Source organism: Pimephales promelas, chromosome 1 (assembly GCF_988280905.1).
Source record: "Pimephales promelas chromosome 1, fPimPro1.hap1.1, whole genome shotgun sequence".
Taxonomy (NCBI): Eukaryota; Metazoa; Chordata; class Actinopteri; order Cypriniformes; family Leuciscidae; genus Pimephales; species Pimephales promelas.
The window spans coordinates 20,261,376-20,281,475 of NC_142769.1; the positions used below are offsets into that span (position 1 = coordinate 20,261,376).

The 20,100-nt window shown below is 36.7% G+C and overlaps 1 long non-coding RNA gene across 1 annotated transcript in view; it reads right to left on the reverse strand.

Moving 5' to 3' along the window:
• Positions 1-20,100, reverse strand: part of LOC148998412 (uncharacterized) — a 116,160-nt gene that overhangs the window by 69,015 nt on the left and 27,045 nt on the right. Inside the window, exon 2 of the long non-coding RNA XR_016155154.1 lies at positions 10,449-10,552. This is a non-coding gene — a long non-coding RNA (uncharacterized LOC148998412). The remainder of the gene's footprint in view (positions 1-10,448; positions 10,553-20,100) is intronic.

The window sequence follows — 20,100 nt, forward strand, 5'->3', positions numbered from 1 at the left end:
CACTAACTCCGCCTCCGTTTCCCTCCTCAGCTGATATTAATATTTAAACATCCTCTATGATAAAAACTGTTTGTAAAAAAAATATTTTAATAACACGGTTTTGGCAGTTGTAGAGTTATAATGATGGTGTTCAAATACATAACATTAGACTAACGTTAGCCAGCTTATAGTATCTCAGTATGCTAGTATTTATTTGAGATACATTGTTTTTTTTTTATTAATTGAGCAGCATAAAAATATTCTTTATATTAGTCGTCCAATTAGTCATTAGATTAGTCGACTAATCGATAAAATAATCGCCCAACTAATCGTTTAGTTAATAATCGTTTACCCCAGCCCTAATATATATATATATATATATATATATATATTAGTGGTGTAACAATACATCAATATGGATCAGTGCATCATTTAAACGGCTAACGATACGATGCATCGATGACACATAAAATATTGATATATCGCACCCTTATTTTGACATTCTCCACATCCTCACATAACATTTCTCAGCTTGAATAGACGACTGAAAAGATTGACTGAACCCTACAACATTTTGTCACAAAAGTCGATATTGTCCACAGTCAAGGCATCGCGAGTTCATGTTTACAGCAGAAACTGACAAGCAGCACCCTTGCTGTTTGTGAACACAACCCGAAAAGTCAGTTTTAGTGCACAGTATTCAGGTCAGGTGACAAGGGTGTTAGTCACTTCGAAAAGACTTGCTAGCGTCATGTCAGCTCAGCCCGTTCTCATCCCAAGATGTCATCTAACTGACCATACGTCAACATCCGACGCTTTAGGGCACCCTTTAACATCAATTAGATGACGCTATCTATCCCTGACCCTATCCCAGACCTAAACCTACCCGCGTCATCTAACTGATGCTAAAGGGTATACTAAAACGTTGGATGTTGACGTATGGTCAAAAGTGTCAGTTAGATGACGTCTTGGGATGAGAATGTGTTGGTCAGCTACATGTTGGTGCAAAATTACTTATAGTCAACAGAATGTTCAATAGGGACCATCAAAATAAAGTGTTACGGAATATATTCCTCCCCCAGTACACTCTAAAAAATGTTGAGTTGTTTTAACCCAATTTTGGGTCAAATATGGACAAACCCAGCCATTGGGTTACATTTTAAATGACATTTTTAACCCAATGTTTGAGTTTGTCCATATTTGACCCAAAATTGGGTTTAAACAACCCAGCATTTTTAGAGTATACCCAATATGAGTCTTTGAGTGTAAAAAGTCAACAAACTGAAAAAATAAAACCATTTTTTTTTAGGTAATGTTGTGGGTAATCTTGTTAAATTCTTGTGACTTCGTAAAATTGGTATTGAAAAAAGTGTCATTCGGGAACCGACTCAAAGTCAATGTATTGGTATTTGTATCATATTATAAATATAGTGTATTATATTGACAGTTTATTGTGTGAGAAATAATTAAGTGTACATGAACTTCTTAGTCTTTTTAGTATTTCTAAATAATCGAAAATAATTCCTAACACAATTAATACTTAAACTAATGTATCAATACTTTATTTATGTATTTATTTATGCATAATTATATCTTTACTTTGACAATGATCAGCTGAATGTACATTATCAATCATGTATTGCAAATGAATTATTTGCAGACTGATCTCATGAAATAGTGTGTGTATGACACGCCAATTCGTATTTCCATTTTTGGCGTGCTATCAACACGCATAATCGCTTTTCAGCGTGTTTATGAACGCTGTTGACTTAACATTATTACTGTATATATAAATATATGACTTACCCCAACCCCGTCCCTAAACCTACCCGTCACTGGGGTTAATGGCATTTATGAGTGTTCCCTGACCATTCTAGGAAAAAAAAAGATAGCTGCCCCAGATGTAGAGCTACATTTTGCTTCATTTCGCGCGGACATTTGACGGCGTGTACAGACACGCGGAATCACTCGGACGTTAATGGCGTAGACATACACGCATACGCGGATACACGCAGATAGATCAAAATGCTGGCGTGACTCGAAAGTGGCGTGTATGTTTACGCAAAAGTCATGATGTCATGTTGTTATTTGGTATGTTTGCAACCTCTTCGGCTGAAGTCTACTTTGAGGAAAAGGTTAAGCAGAAAATGGCCTGCTGGTCAGTGTGTTGCCCTCTCTCTTGCATGGGGTCCCTGTGGGTCTGTTCTTCTGACAAGGCAGCTGACGAGGACACTTTGCCAGTTGGTCACCTCAAATGTGAATCAATTAATTTGAAATTTAAGAATGGGATGACGAAAGGGACATCATGTCCTTCAAGCTTCAGTAATCTGGTAATGATTAGGCCTTAATGAATGCATGCCTTGTGTCTCAAATACTGTGTCAAGCTATAGTTACACACAAAACAACAAGGCACATAAACAGTTTTGCATCCATTTAGTTTAGTTAGCCTGCTATTTAGCTAAGCCTGAACTATATCGGGAACAGAATTAGAAGAGAGTATCCTGCGTATCGCAATAATTGATTTGCGATCTACTCACAAAAAAAAAAAAGAAAAAAAAGTTATATAAAGTTATATTCACATTTTCTACTCATACTTCCCACAAAATTTGAATGGCTCTGGTCAGCCACCATATTGTACATCAATGGTTTGTTGTTTAAGGTGTGGGGGTTGTTGGATATTTAGATATTTATTACCCAAAATATTGAAGTCACATAAGGACCAAATTTAAAAACACGGCCTCAACAAAAAAATGTAATTAAATATAAACTTAAATACATAAACTCATAACACAAGGTTAACTGAACAAAAAACTGATCCTCCTCCACAGACACAGATGGGAGCTTATATAATAGCTTAACCAAACCAAATAACATAGAAGGGGTAAACAAACTACATTTACATTTGTTCATTTAGCTGATGCTTTTATCTAAAGCGACTTACAATTGCTAGTGCTTTTCCTAAAAATGAGAAAGAAAATAGGTTATTAAAACATTATGAAATGCAAATAAAGTTAGTGTGTGAGGCTAAACAGAATGTGTTTTAGTCTGAATTAGTGAGTGGGTGGGTGGGGCGAGGTGGGATGAGGTAGAGCTTTTGTGTGAGTGAATGTACAGTACATGTGTTGTATTACTTTTGTTTTGTCTCGAGGACCCCCTCGAAAACGAGATGTCTCATCTCAAGGGGTTATCCTCAACAACAACAATTAATTTCAAATTTCAAATTAGGTAAGATGTGTGCTTTCAGTTTCCACAAATCCCTTCACTTGATTGGGATGTTCTCTTGTGTTCTGGGCCGCAAGTGCAGTTACTGTAACATCGGGCATAGGCTATTTTGTAATATTAAACACATATTTATACCGACTTCATTAGGCTCCGAAAACTCTTCACAAAGAACACAGAGAATGGCCTTATTGGGCTCCATAGTTGCAACCCTTGCGTCATCAGAACGGGGTGTTCAACGCATCACCATTTCTGATTAAAAAACGTTGTGCAACGTTTTGTCCGGGCTGAACGCAGCCCTGGATATAGGTCTCCTCGGCCCTTACCCACGCCTTTCTCCCAACCAGGAAGGGACCGCCCCCCAACAGGTTCAGGTAACTCATCTAATCAAATGTTTGGAACTGAGTTGATATTACCCTGTGTGTCCATAGCCATCACAAGTACAATGTGACCATAAACTCTTTTTCCAACATGACAACTGGTCACCATTATTCGGGTAATCTTTGGATGGCCTGTTTTAAGTAACGACATATCTGTATCATTTCTCTCAGGCCATTTTTTGGTTTCCACAGAGGGTTTTCTTTTAATGACGACCTTTGCTAGGCAGCCTCTGGGAGGTTTGATGTAGCTGCCACTTTGTGAGAACAGAATCAACAATTCCTACTGGGACATACAAACACTTGGATATTGTTTTGTACTCTTTTCCTAGTCATTTGTTTTACTTTGACACTATACAGTTTTTTTTTTTAAATTTTTTTAATGTCTTCATTTTAACAGCGATTCTTCAGATTCACAACCTAAATAATAATCGTGAAGCTGTGGGATTTTAGTAGGTGTATGATTCAGGCTATTGTCTCCTTGTTAGGGAAATTGTTTTTCATCTGTGTAAACTTGGAGATTAGGCAACAAGCAGATTAAAGACATCTGTAAACAGTTTTTTTTTTAAATAATGAAACAATCAAAACAATGTCACATTAAAGTAATTAATTTACTTTTAGTTTCTGTTGTAACACATTCAGATACCAAAGAGAACAACTTCATTTAAATGTTATTTATGGAATTTATGCAATTACTTGAAAGTACAGAATTAGCCAGTGAAGCAGAGGAAGAGAGGAATGGGAATGTCATCAGTCCCCATGAGAATGATAGCTTTAATGTGTTGGAATACCATTTTGTGGCCCTGAAGATGCATTGATACAGAGAGAGAGAAAATAGCTGAATGTTCCTTGATCTCTGAGATTTGTAAACCTGTAATTGGCTGTCACCTAACTGCCCTCCAAAGGCTTGGTGGTGAATCGTGTCTCGAAAAACTGCTGATAACGGGGTGCAAACAGAGGATGGGTGGTCCAGACCACAGGGGTAAATCACCTGCATACATATCTTGTTGTATCTCAAAAAACCTCCAGAGAGCAATTTGCAGAGCTGTAGACCACAACAAAACACCAGGAGGACTGAATGTGAAATCCCACCTTAGTTGTGCCCTGGGATGCGGGGCCGAAGGACACAGCTAGCCTAGTGGTAAAGTTTATGGTCTTTATACAGTGTTGCAGTAAGGCAAACCTCCAAATTCAGTCCATGTGTAATATTCCCACACCCTGATTTCAATGTCCATTTCTTACCTGATCTGACCCCTTGAAAAGTACTTTTGTTGGTCCAAGCAAATGTACATGTAGTCAGGTTTATTCTATCATCAAATAATATGTTTGACTTAAATAAAACCAGTTAATGTGGATGTCAAAACATGAATCGAATTTTTAGTGTAAGGTTTTACATTAGGCTTGGCGAGTTTTGCTGTGGCTTCCGCATCCTTGAGTAGCCTACCATTATCTGTAAACTCTGTCAAATCGAAAATTTGTTAAAGTCGAAATCGTTGATGTTTAATACGTTAAGAGCTTGACAGTCTCAGCTGTGAAGATCTGATGTGTAAGGTCATCGGGTTAATCCTTTAAAGGGAAAGTATAAGATGAATTGAACACTGCCGAGGTAGCACAGACGTTCCGCTACTCCCTGTTGATCTTTCTCACTGAAAATGAAGCAAGAAAACACAAATGCTCACTGAAAACTATTTACGCTTAACCTTATGTTATATATCTATTCATCTTGAGCTGTTAGAATTAAGCTAGAGCTGTATTGATAGTCAAATTTATTTATGGGCCAAAGTTATTGGTTTTCAGGTCAGAGTCATGCTTCAAATCTGTTAGAGTAATGGATGTCAAAATGGTAATATGAATTCATTTTGGTATACTTTATAATAAGTATACTGTAATAAAGTACTTAGTGTTAATAAAGTGTCTTTTTCTTTAACACCGGTGTTAATTGCCTGTCTAGGTACAAAACAGATTTAGAAGCAGCATGGTCTTACTAATTGTCACTATTCTATGTGTTTTTAGTTCAGTTTTGAGATCTTGTTTCCCCCTGTCATTGTGACATTTGGTTTAGTCCTGTTAGTGTTTCCCGCTCTGGGGTGCGTTTCCCGAAAGCATCGTTAGCCAACTATGGTCCGAAGTTCCGTCGTTATCAGCATAGTTCAACGAGTTGGTGTTTCCCGAAACAATCGTTCCAACGAACATTCGCAAACAGCATCGCAAAGTTGTGTGGTTTGAACGACAGCCCTCGACCTGTGGTTAGAAGCATCGTTTCTAAATTGCGTGACATTTGGAGGTAATAAATCCTTATCTTGAGCAAAATAAGCAAGCTGACATTCAGTAAAACTGGTGCCATTTATTTAGAATACAAACAAATGGAATATACGTCTTTTAGTTTTTCAAAAGATTTGAAGTACCGTGTTTGAAGAGTGCGCATGTGCGAACGTGCTCTACTATGTAAGAACGAGCCAAATATTGAGTCTGGTAATAAAGCAAAACAACTGAGAACAATTAGAAATGAAGAGTTCAGATGCAAAAGCCTCTAAATGCCATTTGAAATTTTCTTCTTTAATGATGATTTTTATCAAACTTGTATATTTAAGTTCAGTAATTTCACTTAAATAACAATTAATAGGTAATTATCATTGCCATTTAAGTGAAATCACTGAACTTAAATATACAAGCTTGATAAAAATGATCATTCTAGAAGAAAATTTCAAATGGCATTTAGAGGCTTTTGCATCTGAACTCTTCAAATAGTCCTCAGATGACATGTCTGTAATTTATATAAAACAAATCTAGCGTTAATTGGATCTCAAACAGTTTCATTAAAGTACTCCAACACATGCGAAACCAACGTGGTTGAACGATACTTTGCGACAGTGGGTTTCGGGAAACAGTCGTGACTAGCTAGTTGATTTTTCCAACGATGTATCGTACTATGGTAGTGAATCAGCGAACTACGTCGCTGTACGGGAAACACACCCCTGTTTTATTTGCAATTCCTGTCACCTGTGTTTCAGTTAGCTAATTGTCCCATCAGTCCCTGTTCATTTAAGCCCTGTGTTTTCCCTCAGTGTTGGTCGTCGTCTTTGTATTGTCAAGGTTAGTGTTGTGTGTAAAAGTGTTCCCTGAAGTTCCTAAATTCCTGAGTATCCCTGTAATCTGAGTTTGTGAATAAACCAGAGGTATTGAAATCCTGTCCCCTTGTCTTCAACCTGCAATACCATGACACTAATTCAGCATAAAATGGCCTTTGAATTAATCGGTTTGAAGACATTTTTAAACTGTACATTTTGCAGGTTGTTCTGTATACGTAAACAGCTGGCAGTTTTTTTTTTTTCAAAGAGTAAAAACATCAGTATACTATGGGAGCTTGTTTTCGCCACTGAATCTAAAAAAACAACAAAAAATTGCATTTTTTTATCTCACAATTCATTTTCTTGCAAAACTAGCCTCTCTCAAAACTGAAAAGAAAGTCTAACCATTGTCTCTGACCAGAGCTATGCCATTATTTTAAACATGAAAGTGCTCACCGTCTGTATTATTCAGAAACGCAAAGGATGTTAACTATAATATACTATAATAATACAAAGGATGTTAGTTGCCAATATCTGTACAACAATTTATAGATGATCATGACGCAACATGCTAATCCATAAGTTGAATAAATTTAACTCCACAACAACTACATAAATGTGTCTCTTCATTAGTGTCGGATGGTTCAAACATACAAGGCTGAACACTGGTGTTGACAATTTCAAACATACTGTACATAAACATACTTACTGTGTGAGGTGAGCTTTTAGTTTGCACGTCACATGTAGGCTCACTATTGGCCGACACTGGTCAGGTGTGTGATGCGTGTGGCGTACAAGAAGCAATTACTATGATAGTTTCAATATGTGAAATGTCATGGCCCACAAAGAAGGAAAGAATAAAGTCTTCTTCTTTTTTTTTTTTTTGCGCACAAAAAGTATTCTCGTCACTTCATAAACTTAAGATTGAGCCACTGTAATCACTCAGACTATTTTAATGATGTCTTTCATAACTTTTGGGCTGGCCAGTTTTGATCCCTTAAGAAGCCTATGAAGGAGTGAGAGAGCTCTCAGATTTAATCAAAAATGTATTAATTTGTGTACCGAAGATGAACGGAAGACTTACAGGGTTGGAACAACATCAAGGTGAGTAACTGCTGACAGAATTTGCATGTTTTCAAAACAGCATGTTTTACACCTTAAAAAGGGGCATTTAGGGCATGCTATAATAAATTAGATGTTGTTATTTTGAACTGAAATTTCACAGACAGATTCTGGGAACACTTGAGACTTGTGTTACATCTTCAAAAAAATAAATAAATAAAAATAAGGTGCACCTGACTTGTTTACATTAATAATATCTCAACAAGACAAGCATTTTGATCAATAAGTGCAATTATCATTTCTACTCTTCACAGGCACAGCTTATTCAGTTAGACTCAGTTAGGGTACCAGACTGAGTCAGTAATTATACTTTTTTGCATATTTATTATTATTATTATTTTTAGTATCCACTAGTTCCATTCCATCACTGTATAAAAAATAAATAAATAAAAGTGACTCCTAAGTAATAACAGAAACAACATTAAAGGGGTGATGAACTGAGAAATCAAATTTTCCTTGAGCTTTTGACATCTAAGAGGTCATCATATTATAAAACTATCCTGTAAGTTTCCGAACTGAAAACGTCCTTAGAAAGCTTTTATTGACACCAGCCTCTACAAACGATTCATTTTTCAAAGTGGGGAACTATATGACGACAAAGAGGATAAAACACCACCCCCACAAAAGAAGATCAACTCCTACTTCAACACGGCCAGTTTAGCCCCGCCCACCGATTCGCGCATTACACGCATAGCTAAATAACATAGGCCTATCTCGTGATGACAAACCGGATCGAGCTACCGAGCAACATAGAATATTGTGCAGTGCCTGGTTGTGAAAGACGACAGTCGTTGCATAAGCTTCCTCTGGATTCCGATAGGATTGCATGGATAATAGTGATGCGCGGGTCGGCTTTTTTTCCAACCCGCGGGTCCCGCTTTTATGAAATTATTTGGCCCGCCCCAGCCCGCACCGCACCACTGTCTCTATGTTTACAACCCGCCCCACCCCGCACCGCACCCGCGACCGTTAGATAGACATAGTAGCTACAAGGCATTGTAATGTAAATGAAAACAGCCTTTATTTCAGCCTAAAAGTGCTTGGAAACATCGCCCTGTAAACAGGCAACAAAATACAATTATGAATATTAACCATAAATCAGGTCATATTACAACGCATTCTCACCCCAAGGCGTCACCTTTGACCATGCTTCAATATTTGACGTTTTAGGCGCCCTTTAGAGTCACTTACATGACACGATCCTACGGCGTCATCTAACTGACGCTAAAGGAAAGCGTCAGTTAGAGGACGCGGTTAGGTTTAGGTGTGGGGTGGGGGTAGGATACACGCGATCCTAGGGCGTCATCTAACTGACGCTAAAGGGCGCCTAAAGCATCAGATATTGAAGCATGGTCAAATGCTTCCCAAGGCGTCAGTTAGGTGACACCTTGGGGGTGAGAATGGGCTGCATATTAATAAACATTTTCAACATTTGCAAAGCAGCATTTGTATTCATCTAATAGGCTAAACCATTTTTTTTTTTTTTATTTCTTAGGCCCCCCACAAATATGTCTTGTCATGCTGGAAGTGCCCATTTTGTTGCGCTACTGTTTGTATATTTTTCACACGAGTTGCACTTCAAGTAGCCGAGACTACGGTTGTCTCCTGCTGCAACTAAGGCTACTTATGAGAACCACTCCCAAACATTAGATTTGGCAGCCTGACCTTTTTTTCTTTTAATCATGTATATTCCCAACCTCAATTTCTCCCGCATCTCATCTTCCATCTTCACTTATATTTCTCCTTTGTTGTTGTTGTCCCGGCTGGTGGCGGGAGCTGCTTGGTGCGACGCTTTCGTGACGTGTCACGTGACACCAAAGCTTTTGGGAACCTCACCTCACGCAAGTTACGTTGCTACGGCAATCATATTGTAACCTTACCAAATAACTTTATAAAATATGAAAATAGATATATCCAAATATTTAATATAGGCTGGAAATTGCAAGCAACATTTAAAGAAAAAAAAATTAAAAATGAATGACCTGCCCCGCAAATAAAGTGACAATTTCTTTACCCGCCCAAACCCGACTCGCAGGGCCAGCGGGTTACGAGTCGACCCGCGCATCACTAATGGATAAACTTTATTTTTAATGACGTTCCAGCTGATAAGGGTAAAACATCGTCGTCTGTGCGCTTCATTTCACTGAGGATTGTCCTGTAAACAATACTGGATTTGCAGACCGATTAAGAGTATGGTGCTGTGCCGTCTATATTGGATCTGACATGAATTGTGCGACACATGGACTCTGGGTCGAATCATTCCGGTTGCCATTTTACAACATTGGACGTTTCAAAACAATAAAAGTGCATCGACGAGGTAAGTTGAAACTCATTATAATATGCAAAAACTGTTATTCACACACAGCAGTGGGCATTTACTTCCAAGTCTTCAGTGTGAAACGTCCATAAAAACCCAGTGTTTTTCAGCTGGGCTCAAAACTAGGGTACAAAATAGCCAATTACTTATTCATTTGGATGTTTTTGAATGCAAAAACCAAGCGAACATCATAATTTGACCTCAGACAACAATATAATAAAATTTAAAAAGCCAGTTCATGACTGCTTTAAAGACAAACCTGTTACCAAAGCAAAAAATATGTCCATCAAAGAATTAAGAACAAATACAGGGTTATTTATTTAGGAGAGCAGGCTAAAGGGGGTGGAATAGTGTCTCTGGATTTACCTGGGTCCATCTGGCTTGATGAGTTGTCCTTGTACAGTAGTGCTGAGAGATTTGAACTAGGACTTTAAAGGGAACAAGGTGACAGGTGTCAGAGCCAGGTGAAGCTATGCCAAAAAGAGGAGAAAAAAAAGTTATTTAAGAAGAAGACATGTATTGGAAGACATTACAGCTGGTCCCTTCCAGACACCTGCTAGAATTCCCTTGACAAGAGCAAGGGAGTGAATGGAAAAGAAAAAGAGGCAGGAAGAAGACAGTGGAAGGGGCGAGAAAGCAATGTGTCAGCTCTTTGGGGATACCTGTCGCCCGTGGGGACCTGAATCCGTGCTGGGCCAAACAGGCTGTGTCCGCTCAGCATTTTAGTATCCCGCTGTTACATGGTGCAATATGCCAGCCCTCCAGCCCCCACCCCTCTCCCTTTCTTTCTCTGGACCTCCCAAATGCTCTATTCCCAATGCCCTTCAGACATATTGTACACACATACTGTACTTCTATTGTTAGAGAATCATGCCCCAGTTTAGCCACTTTACTGGTATGAGATTGATGTTGCTGACATGGCAAATCTGTGTTCGTTTGGAGGAATTACAAAGAAACTTACACAGAGACATGGGATGCATTGCAATTAAATTGATGGCTGAAACTGATAAAATGATAAATAATATTGTCAAGAAATAGCAGACAAATGGATAATATTCTACATCTACTTCATTCTGTTCAAACGTTTGGGGTCATTAAGATTTATGTTTGATATTTTATTTAATTAATGTGTGAAGTATGAAGTACTTTAAAAGTAAACTTTGAATAAAAAGAATCCTAAAACAATGTATCATAGTTTCCACTAAAAATATGAAACTGTTTTTAACCTTTTTCAACAAGCATATGTGAATGATTTTAGAAAGATCATATGACAAGATACATCTAAGTGTAATAATATTTCACAATATTACTAATTTAACTGCATAAATGCAGCCATGGTGATCTGTTTGCCCCGATGACATTTTTTTTTTTTTTGCCTACTCATGTTGAAATCACCACATCATAAAAAATGTTACATTTTCTCATGCGATTGGGTTTGAAATCAATTAAACATGAAGTATTTACTGATACCAATGACATACTGCACTTTAAAGGGATACTCCCCCAGAGTTAAACATTTGGGTTTTACCGTTTTTGAATGTATTCAGCCGATTTTTTTGATATTAAGAAGAATATCAGTAACCAGACAGTTTCTGGTCTCATTGACTTCCATAGTATATGTTTTTTTTCCTACTATGGAAGTCAATGAGACCAGAAACTGTCTGGTTACTGATAGTCTTCTAAATATCAGATAATCGGCTGAATGGATTAGAAAACGGTAAAACTCAAATGTTTAACTCTGGGGGAGTTGTAAAATGAGCCTATTTCCAAAAAAAGTGGAGTATCCCTTTAATATTGTGACTGAATATTTTATGTAAGCCTGACACAACACTCAGAGTGTCCACTCAATCGGCAACATTTTATACATGACAAGGGTGTTACAATAGGTGAGCTCTCTATGATTATAAATCAGAAACAATCAGCATGAGAGGAGACTAGAGATTTAATGAACAGACATCCCAACGAGGGTTCAAACAGCTGAGAGGCCTCCCTCTCTCACAGCTCGATTGGACACACAGTTGGTGTTCAGTCTTTTCACACACTCGGTACAGTTGCTTAAGCATGACAACTCGAGTATGTGATCTTTGAACCAATGCCATATGCAGGTTCAAAATGTGTTCAATTTTGCACGTCCCAGTGCTCACAACCAACATATACTGTGTGACAGCTTCTGTCCATGTATTGCATTCCACTGGAGACAGAGTTCATTCCAATACATATGGCACGGGGGAGGAATAGCTAATTGATCCTAAATATATTTATCAGCCGTTCTGCAGTGATTCCACAAAACTATAGACATAGCACTGTGATATCAATCTTTAATTCCATCTCAATGAGATGGCATGTCTTTCCTTCAGAAATGCTATATCTTGGTTTGGTTGGTTAAGGATCACTCATGTGCTTGAATTGTTGTGGTGGTTTGGAGGCTACGTTTCACTGCAGGGCAGATGCAGGCCAGTGTCTCTGCTCCCGTTGAGTTCAGTGAAGAGGACTGAGTGGAGTGAAGTGGGTGTAGAGTTCTAATTACAACACCAGGGAGGACCGTGGCCTGTCTTGATCTTTTGGTTAGGTCTGATTCCATCTTTCATGAACTCTGTCTTCACATCTGGAACCGGAGCAGTTTTGTTCTGTAACTCAATATAAAGAGTTGTTCAACAAATTTGAAGAGTTCATCAAGTGCAATCCTTCCACAAAATGACACAGTCCCTGCAACGTGATCTCATGAGAATACGTATGTAAATACGTAAAGTGTCGTTCTATCATACGTATATATAATTACGTTTTATATGCGCAGAAACGTATAATACTGACGTATTTACAGTACTAAAACGTAAAATATTTACGTATTGACAGCACAAAAACGTAATTTATTTACGTATGAACAAATCCACCGACGTACACATTGTACGTATCACAATTTATGCATATTAATATCGTAGCAGCATTATGTTTTGACTCTGTTGCATTCCACTGTCTTATTAATGAAGTTTTCAGTCGCATTTATTGATATAATACTCATAAATATGAACATTTTGCTCGTTTCGCCTGCATGTTGTTAAACAATACACTATAAAACCTTAAAAATACAGTCTTTAACGTTAGCTACTCGTTCAACCATTTTGTAATAGTTTATTTACCTTGAGACACATAAAGCGTTTTCTCCTATAAAACACAACAAAAAAATCACAAAAGACATCAATTTGATTAGTTTGATGTAATCCAAATCTTTAGAATCCATAGTTGTTTGTAAGAAACAACTCCTAATTCAGCCTCTTATCCAGTCGTGATCTCTCCATTCTCAGCAGCGACCGTACATGTCAAACCCCGCGCTGATGAATTCAAATTCAAAAATTGCGCCCTTGAGAAGCGATACGTCATGTTTTACGGCAGTGATATCAAACGTTCATTGGCTCTTCCCTGCTTCGTCACAGTTTGCGACATGAAGGAATGTGCCGGTTGGTTAGTTTAGTTCATTTGAATTTTGAAATGGAGAAGCGCGAACCGAAGCCGGATTAACATTTTCATTATTTAATTTCTGCTCTGTACTTTATACAAAACTATTACAATACTGCCAGAGACAGAGAGAAGACTGCGACTGCAACGCTTCATCATGTGAACGGCTTTTGGTATCGGTTTTCGACATTTTTGCAATAAATAAATTATTGTGATTATACTTGTCTGTTAGTTATGTTTTTCTTAATAATTGTAGTTTGTTACGTAGTTTTAAGGAATTGTTATGGGTAACGTTAGGTTTAGGGGTAGGATTGGTGGCTCAAAATATATTTTAATGTTATATTGTTAATAAAACTACCCTTTCCCAACACCTGTCCGTTACGTTTTATCCTTTTTTATATTAAGTATAAAATGGGTATGTTTAGGTTTGGGATTAGGGTTACGGGATCTTACATTTATGTATAAAATGATAAAAAGGGAAATTATACAGATATCTTTATGATATAGAATATACGTAAATAGTTTACGTTTTGTAGCTGTAAAAACGTAATAATGTTACGTTTAAATGTTGCAGATACGTCTATATTATACGTTTCAGCACCTATCCAAACGTACTGAAAAGTACGTTTTCTATCTTTGCAAAAAACGTAAAATACCTACGTATTAACAATGAGACCAGGCTGGTCCCTGACATATAAACAATAACAGAACACATTATCAATGGATCTCTAAGGGTACTGTGCAGTGATTTGCATTGATTTAGTAGCTAACGTTTCACATTTTACTGTACATCAGTACTATACCAATATTAGAGATTTGGTTTTCATCAGAATTGGTGAATATACTATATGTATCTGCCAATATTGAATATATGATTAGGCATTCTCATTTCCTTTAATATATTTACATTTGCCATCATCTAACAGGCATACCTTTAAAAACATTTTTTTTTTTAATGTTATAACAATGCAAGTAATATTTTGCAAATCTCAAAAATAAACAAACATTTTGATAGTACTGAAATCTTAAGTTATTTTAGTATTGCCTTATTAAAGGGTTACCACACAAAAATCCCCTCAAGCCATTCCAGGTCTTTAGTCTTTTTTTTTTTTTTTTCAGCTAAACACAATAGGAGTTATATGAAAATATACAGTATACTGGGTCTTCCAAGCTTTATAATGGGATTGAATGGTAACTTTTTCCCTATTTTATAATGGTAACTTTTCCCCTATTTTATGGGATTGAATGGATTTTCAAGCCCACAGTTTGCATCCATCCTTTACGAATGTAATCTATACGACTTCATGGGGTTAAGAAAGATCTTTAGAAGTTTAAATATCCATACTCTATTATATCCATACTCTATAAACTAACAACTGGCTTCTGGTAACTGTTGTACACAAGTCTAGTTCTGGCAGAAGTGTGGCCTAAAGACTAACCATATAATGTTTTGAATCATATTATATTTTCAATAAAAAATATAGTATGTGCTTTTGACATATTTATTATATTTTTTTATTAGTATTTAGGTTTAATTAATTTTATTTCAGTTTTAGTTCCGTTTTAGTTTTTAATTTTCAGATAGTAATTTTGTAGTTTCAACTTTTAATTTCAGTTAGTTGTCAAGACAACAATTCTAATTTCCATTTAGTTTGTTTTTCATCTAAAAATAATGTTTTATTTTATATCAGATTTATGATCAAATTAACAATTTTTAAAAATTTGTTTTAGCTTTAGTATTAATAATAACCACATTTGTGTTTTATTTTGTAAATTATTATTATTATTTTTATTTTTATTTTTTTTAGACAAAGTGGTGTATTTGTCATGTACTGCTCTGAGACACTAGATCCAAAAGTAGTTTTATTAAACAGGGTAATCCATAAAAAAGTGTGTAGAAGTTTGAAAACCAGGCTTCTCTGTGTTGACTGGTGTGTTAAACAAATGATTGACAAACAGGTGAATGTGATTAATCTGGGCAAAGGATTATGGGAACTGTAGTTTGTGGATGTGTGGTGATTGTCCGGGTTGAAGTGCCCTCTGATGGTTATCCCGGCCACTCTGACTGGTGATCGTTACAGTATTTAAAAAAAAAAAAAAATTATTGTAATATTTGGCATTTATTAGTTATCAGCCATTTCATGAAAATAATGGTAACACTTTACAATAAAGTCTCATTACCTAACACAAACTAACAATACAAAAATAAAATAAAAACATTTGTTACAGTGTTTATTAATCTTTGTTAATGTTAGTTAATGAAAATAAAGTTGTTCATTGCCCATGTTAGTTCACGGTGCATTGACTAATTTTTAACGAATACAACTTTTAATTCTAATAGTAGTATAGAATTCTTAGCGTATGTTAATAAATGAAACTTTGATGTATAAAGGGTTACCAAAACAATTATTGGCTGTCTTTTTTTTTTTAATAATTAAAAATAGTCTTTGCACAAAAAAAGTTGAAGAAAAGTGCTGAGTGGTCAATAAAGTGATATTGAAATGTTTTACAGCCAATCTCCACTTGCAAAAGGTTAAAAGCAGTTTCTATACACCTTTTAGATGGTGATATAAGTGATTTCTCTCTCTCTTAGTGCTCTCTGTGCATTTGCAATGCATTCTGAGATCTAAAAGGGCATCCAATATTTCTTGTAAACGCTAAAGAGACGCTGCCCGCCCCTAGGTGTAATTTAACTCGCAATGCAACCTTCAAAGCCACCCTGACATCCGGCAGATGAAGGGCTGTGACAGTGTTCCTTGGTAGGGATCATCATTTCATTAGCTTGCAGCATACCCAGCTACAGTATAAATATTGAGATCCAAAGGCCACTCACTTATCCGTGTACGCAAGGGAGAGGCGAGAAGGGGCAGAAACGGGAAAGAGAGTCGTATAGAAAGTGTTTTCGGGTGTAGTTGTTGTGGTCTGAGCTGAGAGTAATTTTGAATCTGTATGCAGAGGAAAGTGTGTCAGGGCAGCCATGGTGAGATGGCAAAAGCTTGAGCGATGACATTTGAATTATATGCATTTTGTCTTGACCAGAGCTGCATCCACATTTTCCGTTCTCATGCAACGAAGTCAGCATTCAGAAGAGATCCGGCCTGCAGCTCAAACACATTTCATAGACTCGCTGCTTAGAGAACTATCTTATGTATGCTGGAAAGCGTCTAGTCTAGCTAATACTATTTATCTAAGGCAGTTAGCATATCAAATACCTGCTGTCAGTGATCATTTGCATAACCTCTTGTCTTGTGTTTCATACCAAGACATGCACGATGAAGGGGAAAAGAAATATGCTATGCATGCAGGATGGAGGCCAAGAGTGCAATGAGAGCATAAGCCTCATTTGATGTTAATTCCAGAGCATTTTATGCGATCCGAGCAACCTTTTAGCTTGCTGTTAAAAGCACTTAGTATCTCAGATGAGGTCAGAGACCACAGGGTTGGAAGTGATTGAAATGGTTCTGGCCATTTGAGCCAGCAGGTTGCAAACGGTCACAGGTAGAAATGAAGTTGAATAGCATATTTCTTTCAAAAAATAAAACTGTACTTTGCCATGAAGGACAAAAAAGTATACCTTAAGCTATATCAAACTGAATTTGAAAAAAAAAAAAGTCTTAATAATGCATTATAAAGGTATTCGCAATGCACAATGAATCATAAATTTTCATAAATATTCCTGGTTACATCTGAAACTAGTTGTTTGACATTTAGTTGCATTACACTTTCACTCTTAAAAAAATGCTGGGTTGTTTCAACCCAATTTTGGGTCATATGGACAAATCCAAATGTTGGGTTAAAAATGTAATTTAAAAACAAGAATTATAACTGTGGTTGCAATTATTCATGAGATCACACAATGCCTTATAAGGTGCATTACAAAGCCTAATTATTGCATTAAAAAATGTATTATGCGTTATGTATATACAGTATGCTTTACATTTGCAAATACATCATTGATGATGGTTTGTTTCCATTTTTTTCCTGCCACATGGGTTTTTTTTTTTTAAACACAGATAATTAATTACTATACTCATATTTAATTGTCCTGAAATAAGTTAAAAAGCTATAATAACTTCTTCATAAAATGTGTTCCATATTTGCAGGCCAAGTCAGTGAGAAATAATACTTTTATACAGGATGCATTAAAGTGGCAGCAAAGACTTTTAGAATGGAAGAAAAAAAAATATATAGTAAACAACACAACATTTTCAACGATGATAATAATAATACATTTTTCTTGAGAACTAAATCAGCATATTATAATGATTTCTGAAGGATCGTGACACTGAATATTGGAGCAATGGCTGCTTTGCCAACACAGGGAAAGCAGCCCTGTGTTGGCAAATTCTTTAATATATTTTAACATTTTAAAATATATATTAAAATAGAAAAACATTGGTTGACAGGCAGGTAGGACATTTTATGATTGCATTGATTGGTCAAAAAATGTTTTGGTCTTGAGACATCCACAGAAGATATAATGTATACATGTTTTAATATTTAGACTACATCTATTATTATTGATTGCTATCAGGATGTGAAGAGAGTTTCAACCAATATAACAAAAAGTATTTCAAAAAGGCATCAATATGTGCTTTATAAGTAGTACAAATATATAGCAAATATGCTATAATATGCAAGTTAAAGTAATAAGCAATTAGTTTATAGAGAGAATTGGTCCCCAATAAAAATAAATAAATGAATAAATAAAAATAAATTGCACTAATCCCAAACCACTGAATGGTGTATTTAGTGCTTTACAATATATAAATGTATCAATATGAATTTTGGAATGAAGTTGACAGACAAATAAAGAAAGAAAAATGTAACCAACAGATGATGAGAAGAATAAACTAAATATCTTTACCCCTCAGTGTATCACTAATATTTATTGTAAAACCAACATTTTATTGACAATTATTATAGGCCATATTTTTCTTCATATACTACATATTTCAGCTTGATTGAATGCAAGTTAGTTTTGAACCATTTCTAAGGCCTCAGAAGGAGATTCCTTTTCATTTCACTCTCACTTGAGGATGGCCATTTTCACCATCATCCTGTCACTTGGCTCCCTCTGTTTGAGGCTGATATTTTAATTTACGCTTGGCATGCTGCTCTATGGGCCTTGAAGGCTCATGTCCAGGCTCGCACAATGAGCTCGCTCTATGATAAAAAGCAGGTGGCACCAATACTGTTGTGATTCACAGGTGATGCAAAGCTACAGAAGTCAACCTGATGTCGGTCCGTTAGGTTCACAGCTGTTTGGACTGATAGCATCCCTGGTCTCCCCTTGTGACCATTGACCAAATCCCTGTTTGGAGCATTTTTTTTTCTCCCAGTATGAAAGATCTCTGCAGTTTGATTCCAAATAGATATACTATTCCTTGATTTTTTTCAAGCGTCAGTCTCCCTCAGCACCACAGAAAATCTCACCAAATGATTTTTACTATTAAATCACACTTTTTTTCTTTTTTTTGGAAATCACCTTGATGATTTCAGAGGATTTTGGTAATTTGGACCACTTACTTTATTTCATCCTGGCAGAAATTCCAATCAGACATGCTAACAGACTGAGCTCTGGATGTCAGCAATACATTCTCTCGGTAATCAGCCCAAGGCTTTAATAGCCTGAACGTGTGGCAGAACCAGGAGCAGTGATGAGGCCCCTGATTAAGAGAGCCGTGCTCCACAGAGCCGTAAAGGACCAGAGCGGAAGCAGAGCCACCATTTTCTCCCCATATGGCAGTGGGCAAGCCTTCATAACTCACACTAATAAATACAGGAAAGAGAAAAATGCTTGATAATTACTGTGAGAAGAGGGATGAAGGAAGCATGGGGAAAAATGTCCAGTTGATGGATGGATGGATTGATGGATGGATGGATGGATGGATGGATGGATGGATGGAGGGATGGATGGATGGATGGATGAAAAGAAAATCGTAATGGATAGATGGATAGATTTGATTGATAGATCTGATTCACAACATTCAATATGATTATATTTGTTTTTTTTTGGTGTGTTTTTTTAGGGCCCGAGCACTAACAGTGCGAGGTCCCTATTGAAACTGTTAGGATTATTAGGGCCCGAGCACTAACAGTGCGAGGACCCTATTGAAACTGTTAGGATTATTTTTTTTTTTTTTTTTTTTTTTTTTCTTTTTTCTGCAAAGTAAGTGCCATTTTCGGGGCCGCAACATGCTCAAAAACTCACCAAATTTGGCACGCATGTCAGGACTGGTGAAAAATTTCGTATTTTGTGGGTTTCGCAGATGGGCGGGGCAAAATGGCACGCTAGCGCCACCTAGAAAATTGGAAAAAATTAGCCCCTCGTCCACGTTCAACCTACATGCACGAAATTTGGTAGGGACGTGTATCATATCAAGACGCACAAAAAAGCCTCAAGAACCCATACCCTAAACTCGACAGGAGGTCCGCCATTTTAAATTTGGCGGCCATTTTTGGACGATTTACAGACTCCGTACTTTAACGAACTCCTCCTAGGGATTTAGTCGGATCGACTTAAAATTTCTGCTGTGCCTTCTAAAGGCATTGACGATGTAAA